The following is a 9,663-nucleotide window of genomic DNA, read 5'->3' as shown; positions in this document are numbered from 1 at the left end:
ACGGGGGACAGCGGCCGATGTAGCTCAATGCACAACTGAGCTACATCAGCCGCTGTCCCCCCTGCTACTTTCTTGGGTATTTATGTTGTCTGTATACGAACCTTGAGAGAGTTCACCGGAGAAACTTATGCCACTATATATATATATATATATATATATATATATATATATATATATATATATATATATATATATATATATATATATAAGCAGATCAATTAAGGGGAAATGAGGGTGCTCGTTATAATACATGAATGAAAGAAGCCAACAGTCGGCGAGGCCAAGGAAAGCGTTGGGAATGGCACTTTTATGTCTTTTTTTTTAATGTTTGCTTAGATAATCACAGAAATTAGTAATGTAATCTGTTTAGGGGAAAGATAATTAAACACAAAGTAGAAGAAAAAACAACGTGCCGATGGTGGGATCCGAACCCACGACCTCCGAATATCGCGTCCGGTGCTCTTCCAACTGAGCTACACCGGCCGCTGTCCCCCCTGCTACTTTCTCGGGTATTAATGTTGTCTGTATCCGAACCTTGAGAGTGTTCACCAGCGCCACCCTCAGCCGTAGCGGCGGACGTAGAACGTCCTTTGTTACCGCCAGCGTCACGTAGAACGTGATCAAGAGCGAGGGCGAAAGCTGTGCTAGAACCCTCTTACGCTACCTATGGCTTCAAGACTGCCAGACTTCTTCTACTTTGTGTTTAATTATCTTTCCCCTAAACAGATTACATTACTAATTTCTGTGATTATCTAAGCAAACATTAAAAAACAAGACATAAAAGTGCCATTCCCAATGCTTTCCTTGGCCTCGCCGACTGTTGGCTTCTTTCATTCATATATATATATATATATATATATATATATATATATATATATATATATATATATGTGTGTGTGTGTGCGTGTGTGTGTGTGTGTGTGTGTGTGTGTGTGTGTGTGTGTGTGTGTGTGTGTGTGTGTGTGTGTGTGTGTGTGTGTGTGTGTGTGTGTGTGTGTGTGTGTGTGTGTGTGTGTGTGTGTGTGTGTGTGTGTGTGTGTGTGTGTGTGTCGCAAAAACAGACAGGGTTTCTCTGTTACCAGTAGGACTAGTGTGCCACCGTGTTTACAAAGAGCGTTATTTATTCTAGGCACAACCCCACTAAAAATTCCTGTACAATCCGTACACACCTTTACTGTACAGGATCTTGGCTATAGGATTGTGGGCTATATCAGGAAATTCCTGTGCTGCCCCGGAAATTCCATAATGAAACGGCGCAGAGGTCTGGTAGCGGAATGGCCTATATGTTTGACGGCCCTCGTTTCCCGGAAGAAACGCGTCGCCAGGCTGGAAAAACCATGCAATGATATAAAAAAAACACGACCACATTAAAAATAAATAAATAAAATATAAAAAATAACAAAATACTTTCGTCGCCCCATCAGGAATCGAACTTCGGTCTTCGTGGCCTTGAGTCGGGCACCTTAACCACTCCACGACGGGTTATGGTTACAGTTGTTTTGATTCAGTATATGTAGGTAATTTTGCTCTTTTGTGCTTTGTATATTTTCTTGGCTGTAGAATTTGTCGCCTTAATTCACCGATCGCGCTTTAAACACGCTGGATCTTTTTTCAGACCATGACGAGGGTTCACAAATGTCCGGTATCTTTATAATGTGCCGGTTTATTGCAGGCAAACCTCAAGGTATCATAATTTACTAGTGCTTATGCGTTTTTCATCATCTACGAACGCTTGTAAATTTTCCTACGTACAGAGATATCCGGTGCACTAATACTTGGAATACTCTGCTTTTAGCTTCACGTGTTACCAGCGGAGCAGCGACGTCGATTATTACACTTCCGACTGAGTGGTTTCTATATGTAAACATTCGAGAAAGCTTCGCCCGGTGTACGGCTATCTGTACATCTTTCGATTGTTAGCGATGTTTCTTTATTTTTTCTCAAGCATATTTTCGTCATGGCTAGCGAAACGGTACATTCGTGCTTCCACTTTCGCGTTGAAGGCGGCAGATCTTCAGTCGCAGTATGAAGACGCACCGCAAGATCGTACGAGTTACAGCGGCTGTTCCACGCGCAAAAGCGACGCGATGCGCCTATATTCTTGCTAGCGCACACTTCGACGGATTCGTAATTTCGAGCTATTTGTGAAACGAAACGTGCTCTTTATATACAGAATAGTAATATGTTTGATATCATGCTTCTTTAGTGCCCTGGCGTGTCTGGCATGGTCATTCTGGTTAAGCTTCATTGATCGGCCCGGCTTACGTTCAGAAGCAGAAATACTCTGCCCGGTATCAGTTCAAGCATTAACGGGTTCGTCCGGTTTCTGGTTAATTGGTACAGGCTGAACCGAAATGAAACCGCGTGGAGCTATAATTCTGGAAATTCCTGTATGGTCTGCGGCCCTTGTTTCAGAAAAAAAAAACTACTGGATGCTAGGCTGGAAAAAGCATGCAGAGCTATAAAATAACACTACTTTTTAAAAAAAGAAACTAAAAATAAAAACACAGTCGCCGTGATTCGAACTTCGGCCTTTACGGCAAACAAGCAGCCACTCTAACCACTGCACTACGGCTTTTTTTTTCTTTATTGCCTGACTTCGGCACCATACACAAAACCACTTACAGGGCACAATGAGCATTCATTAATACAACAATCAGCCAGGTGGGTTGTGGCGTCGTCATGCTAAAATGCTCTTAAGGTCACTAATGGCTCCAATCTTCCGAGCCACTCGGGAGCTTCAGGAGCAAGTTTCTGAATTTCAATATATCTATTCATGCCTTCCCGAAAATAGATCCGTGCTGGCCGTGCGTCAGGATCGCAATGGTATCCTGCCATTCTTGAGCGCTAAATACAGTGGAGGGCCATTGGCATAATAAGGTCAAATGGCACCCCATCCTCATTCTCTACTGGCAAGTACCTAATACCATGCGAGTCTAATGGATATTTCTTTTTACAAGTCCTTTGTAAGATATCCCAAAAGTGTACCCCTTCCCAACAATGTAGGAAAACGTGGTCTATAGTTTCTGGCTGTTTACAAATTAAGCAATGCGAACCCCAAGGTAAAAATAAATTCTTCCCTTCCAAAAACTTCTTTACTGGCTGAATGAGATGACAGCGGTTATAACTCTGTGTATGTTGTCGACACCGCTCTTTCGTACTTCGTGTATTGTTTGCAGGGTGTAGAAGTTGTGGTCGTAATTGACCAATGGGCTTTTAACCACGCTAAATCTTTTTCCTGGCTATCACGAAGAGTTATCCGTGTCCCACATCTTTACAATGCATTCCTTTCTTGCACACGAACCTCATAATGTCGCAATTTACTAGTGCTGATGTGTTTGGCATCATCATCGAGCGCATGTAATTTTTACTACATACAGGGATATGCGGTGCACCAACCCTTGTAATACTGCTTGTTTTAGCTTCACCTGCTGCCAGCGGAGCAGCGACGTCAATGAATTTACTTCCGACCAAGTGTTTTGCATTCGTAGCGACTCCCGATGTCCAGCTATCCTGTTCATATTTCGATGGTTAGCGATGTGTTAATTTATTCTCGAGCGTATTTTTATCCTCGCTAACGAAACTCTACGTTCTTGCCTCCACATTCGCGTTGAAGGTGGCAGATCTTTAGTCGCAGATATGAAGATGTACAGCAAGATTGTACAAGCTGCAGCGACTCTTGCACACGCAAAATCAAAGCGATGCACGTATATACTTGCTAGCGCACACGTCCACGGCTTCATATCTTCTAGGTATTTGTGAAACAACGCGCACTCCACATATACCGAGAAGTTGTAACGTATAATATGCATGGTTTAACGCTTATTTAGAACGCAGGCATGTTCCGATGTGGTCAATCTGGTTGAGCTTCACAATCCGTCCGAATTGTGTTGAGAAGCGGAAATACTCTGTCTCGTATCAGTTCCATTCATCAAGGGTTTGTCTGGTTTCATATAAACCGGACATGACCTGTCCTGTATATGAGCTCAATACAGGGCTGGTCCGCCCTTACTCATATCCATTTAGGGCTGGAATATCCTGTATGCGATGCATACTGGAAATGGTCTGTCCTGTATTAACTCCAAACCATACAAGACCATCTGCATTAAAATTCATACCGGACATGACCTATCCGCATTAAACCTGGCTAAGTCTGACACAGGACTGGTCACACCGTTATGAAATTTATACGGGATAATACAGGACCGGTTCGAACCTGTTTGGCGCGATACGGGATTTTTCACTAGGGAAGGGTCGCCTGTTGATTGCCATCTGAACTCCGAAATGTTTCTTTTCGGCGCCGTCGATATACTGTATAGCCTAACATGATGGGATAATTTTTAAGAGTAGTTGCAGAGTTATTTCCCAAACAGGTTTCCTGATCAGTTTCGGGCTCTTGTGAAGTCACGACTTTTTAACAGCACTTAATTGGCGTTGACGTATTTTTTTAATATTCAGGGCTTACTATTTAAATGCGCATGAGCGGTATGAATACGAAGATTACTACAGGACGTAGATCTCTGTTCCGTTGTCACCTTAGCTTGTCCTTAAACAGGGGGAATCTCTCGCCAACTCATTTTGTCAGGAAAAGCTAAGGTCCTATGCGTTATTTTTAGCCTTTTGACGTACCTAAAGTGCCGTGACGTGCACCAACATATTAACTACCTCCACCTCCATTCAAAAAAGCATTGTTGTAGCAAATTACACTGCCTTGACGGCTAGGATCTCCTTTTGCGTTTCTATGCCTACGCTGCTAAGTGACGGCAAATGTTTTGTTGAAGTAGCTAAACTACCCGTGCTAAAATTGGATTTTTCTCTAAAATAACTCTATACCCTTTTTCTCATAATAAGAACCGCTGCCTCCAAATCTTCAATCATTATTACCATGCCACCAACCTGTTGGAGTGTTTTCTTTTATCCTTAAGTATATATATATATCAATCAGCGGAAGAAACCATACAGCTTGCGTAGCCTGAACGTAGCCCGATGTCGAGTCATGGAATATACAGGACGAGACAATGAACCAACATGATTCTTTCGCTGAATTTATGCTCGTGAATGAAATAAACACACTGGTCACAGCCTCGAAGGGCAGATGTCACAGATACTTTCCGTACCTGTCACATCCGTACTATACTTTTCCCATTCAGCGAAGTGCTAAGACTGACAGTAATATATGACGTAGGCGGAGGTCATTTTTTTTTCAGCCGCTCTTGCTCGCATGCACGGCTCCCCTGTTTTTGAAGAAGGTTGTGAAGCAAATAACCAAAATATATTTAGGCCATACTTCGTCACACCCACTTGACTGCAACTTCTCTTAGTTTCTATAATTTGTTACGAACTTGAGCCTGAAAAAAATTTGAGCGTTATATTCTGCGGCCAAAATAGATAAATGACCGAGAACCGTAGTTCTACTGACCTTCAGCTATGCCCGAAAGGCACAGTATATAGCGGAGTGTAGGAGCAGACTAAAGCACGTGCTGGGGCTAATTAAGGGACAACGTGTTCTCTTTCTACTAATATTGAACAAGATATCGCATAAATGTCTGCTCGTTTATTTATGATGTTACTACAGAACGTTCTGTTGACAGAAAAGGTTTCCAGTCAAAAACCGCACAGAAATTCTGTCGTAACAACAGAAACCTTTTTGCAGTTTTTTCCGACTGGGTTTATACTTAGGTACAGAGGATGATGGATGTATACTCATTACTAGGCATCATTAGGTATTACTAGCAGATCTGAATGTAGTAGCAAGTATTACAGTTGATTCTAAAAAATGATTTAGTTAGGCGTAATTATAAAGCAAGAATATATTTAACCACAGCATTGTCTAGCGTCCGTACCTTACTGCTCGTTTGTAGCGTAAAGCTACACTACGCGGGACAAAGCCGAGTTTTGTGTGAGTGTGAGCCGCCCGTTATGCGCATTCACGAGAGCTGCGTGACGAGCCAAGAGCTCTGCGCTGCTCGCTCTTGGCTTTTCTTCGTAGAAATTCTCTTTTCTCTTTAGTAAATAGAGTGTGATTTGAAACAACACGTGCGTAGATGCAATCATCGTTCAAAAGTTTTGCCTCAATATATCGTAAAAAACGTAAATAGCTGCGCTCACATTTTGCATTAGGCTAGTACGTAATTGTAATTTCCATTTTCTGTGGTCCTTCCGGGTAGTGGCATATTTTCTCGGAACGCACATGGTCAAGGCTACTTTTCTAACGTAGAGCTACACTACTTCGGTAAGTGTCGAGTTTCGCGTGAGTGAACGCCACCAGTTATGCGCATGCGCGAGCGCCGCGGACGTCACGAGAGGCGCAGGTGCGCCGCCTCCTCGCCACAGCCGGTGGGCGCTCCTCCCTGCCGCCGCCGCCGGCGTGCGCTACTCTCCGATGCGTGACCTTTAGCCGGAGCTGTGTTTACGACAGTTGCGCCGCCCACTACTGCGCATGCTTTACGCTACGTATATTTAGGCATAGCAGAGCTAAGCTACTGTCAATTATTGTCTTTACGGCTCATAATGCGCCGCGATGAAAAAAGCCTGCCGCTCACTCAAAACGTTGCCTGAACATGTTGGTTTCACTCCTAAGCTGTTCGCAAAAAAGACATTCTTTGAGGCACCCTAAAATTTTAGCATTTCGAATGCACTCTCAAATTTGAACAAGCCATGAAACATTGCGCAATTTGGACGAAGTTTGTCATATTCTAAATCAGGCATCCAAGCTTAACAGAAGAGCCTTGCTTCATCATTCTGCACGATTTGTGAGCCTTCTAACTAGGGACTTATGAAAAATTAGTTGTAAGAATATTAGATCTAAAGAGAGTATCTTAGCACATAGCGCACATTTTGTCCTGAAATATTTGAAGTGTGTAGGATGATCCGGGAATAAGCCGAGAGCGCACGCGGCGGGCTTTGCTCTCTATTCCAGCTGCTTCCTGTAGCAGCAACGTAGAACATTTCGAAACGTATTTAACTCTTGCACCGCACCAAGGCTAGTCAGCGGATTCAAATAAGAGCTCGACCAATGTATGTCTCTGGTGTGATCCAACGTCCCTCCCTTTGCCACCTGATCTACAAGGGATACTAAATAAAGGAGTAATTACTCTTGGTCATTTACCCGAGCACGGCCATACGGCTAAACAAAAAAAAAAAAACACCTCTATAGCTTTGTCAGAAGCTTAGTAGTTGAGAAAACTATAACTTTTCTTTATATCTGTAAGGCTGGTTTAGAATAGACTTTAATGAGTAATTACAACCTTCTTACAAAATACTTCCCACTGGGGAATCCCTCAAATAGTTTGCGAAGCCTCTTAAAAGAGCACATGGCGCTTTATTGCGAAGTGTTCATGTGTTCAAATATTTGCTTGCACATGCAAGCGCCTACGTTGCGTTGTTTTGGGACCCATGAACTTGCGCATGAATTCAAGTTTGCTTGGTAAATATCGTAAATATGGCGATTCACAAGGAGAAAAAAATGGCCGTTTAACAGGTAAGATGTCGGAATGCAACGATACCTTATTCTTTTCTTACTCCAAACGCATTTATTGTCTCATGATTGATCTTATCAGAGTGCGTCGGCAGAGCGCATTGGCATAGTGCGTAGAGAGAACCCTGTCCTCAGAAGTAGCGTGACCGCACAAACTGTCACCAATCATTGCATATGTAATCAATATAATAAATAAAATTTGGTATCTGATATACTCCGAGTACTGCCAGCTCGTGGGGATCTCCAAATCAGGACGGTCATACCCAAAATATTGCCTCCTTGACCTTCACAATTTGGCCTCGTCAGAATTTGACCAAGACTGATGTATAACCTAAGTCGAGTGTTGCCAGTTCAGATATGAACCCCAAATATTGGCATTTGATGAACAAAAAATTGACTACATAAATATTTTACGAAATCATTGTCTAACCTAATCCGATTAGGGACAATTCTTATTTGAACATGCACACCTCAGTGATGACTTCGAAATTTGAGTGAGCCACCCACAAAATCAATACATTTCTCGTTTCCTTCAATTCTTTCACTAAAAGTATTTATTTACACACTTTCAACTTTCCTAATCCACACCATCTATTGGTTTTCATTGTGAGCATTTCGACACCTCTGAACACGTTTTCTTCCATTTTTCTCAAATTCTTAAATTTTTTCAAATTTCAAATCAATTTTCATATTTGAATATTGTACAGAACGTTCGATTTTTCTACCCCTGGCTGCCATGATTATTGTGTTCTAGCTGTGTACATTTTTTCTTTATATAGAATGTAATATTATTATTGTTGCTACTCCTGCTTAGGCCCACCAAAGGGCCTGCGGTATATTGTAAATAAATAAATAAAAATAAATAATGAATGGATCGATTACACAGTTCAAATTTGTTAATCAGTATCACTAAGCATTACCTTTTCATTCTGAGCATTCTCACACCTATGAGCCTCATTTTTTCTTTTTCTATTATGTCAAGCAAATAATCTATCATTGACAATATTTCTTGTTTACCATGATCAAGCATTTGCTTTTCATTCTGGAATTCTGACAACTTTCTACCCCGCTAGTTACGCTTTTTTATCTCCTTTTTTCATAAGTTATTTACATTTACTTCATTAACTCTTGATCGCCTATATTACAACAATCAATCATGAATCACAAGAACCACAAATTACAATTATGCATTGTTTTGCGCAGCCGCTGATTTTTTCGGCATGTGGTACCAAAGCCGCCGACACCTGATCGGCCAAACCAGCTGCATAAGCTATCGCTTAAACGTGACCACATCGCCGCAGCTTCCTACTAACATGGTCTGATCCCGGCTGTCAGCGCTTTGCGGAACCTATAACGTCGCTATATGCAGGTATGAAAGTTAAAGTGTCGACATCAGTTTCTTCAGTATTCTTTCTTTTCTTGCTACAGGACGCTTTCAAAGTGCGGGGACTCTTCATCGCAAATTGCGCGTTGTCTTTCGAGAAAATAGGATTTAGCAGCGGTATAGCATCTCTACTCGAAAAGGTATTTTACTTTACCAGAAACATGATGCCATCAAAACGCATTCAGACACCTAATAAGGCGTCTATCGTTTTAATTTAATATGATGTTATACAAATATTTCGAGAACCTTGGACCATTCACAGAGATCTCAGTTTATGTCCTCTTCATCCTTCGAGTAGGCAGAGCTAGCTAAAAAGCAGGGTACTTTCCGTGGCCTGCACGACTCTTCCCACGACTACAAAATTATATAAGAAATAACCTAAACTCCAACAAGCTATATACAATGGGTTACCGCACGAGACAAACAGACGCTCTTTGTTTCGACGTTTTGCCTGGGGAGTGGCCCAGAAGCCCACGCGAATGCTTGCAGGAGTAAGACGGCACAGCAGTGATGATTTCGCTATTAAATAACCTAGCGCATCTAGCCATCCCCACGTGTTCTTCTGAGGTTCGTTTTTGTTCTAAAGCAGCTTAGCGCTAGTCGTAACAAACGCAAAAGCAGTTAACGTGTGCGTGTCTTCTTGCCACATCCTGCTTAGCAAATGCGTGCAAGATCGCACCTTTCTGACGTATTTATGGTGATTTCTTAACACTGATGCAAGCGCACAATGTAGCATTTAGTTAAACCGCGAAGTTATTAATGTGCTATAATATATAAAGGCACGATTTTTCTTAAGATACAG

Source organism: Amblyomma maculatum, chromosome 11 (genome assembly GCF_055883805.1).
Source record: "Amblyomma maculatum isolate TAMU_Amacu chromosome 11, ASM5588380v1, whole genome shotgun sequence".
Taxonomy (NCBI): Eukaryota; Metazoa; Arthropoda; class Arachnida; order Ixodida; family Ixodidae; genus Amblyomma; species Amblyomma maculatum.
The sequence above is the reverse complement of the archived record's forward strand: the minus strand, read 5'-3'. Positions refer to the sequence as shown.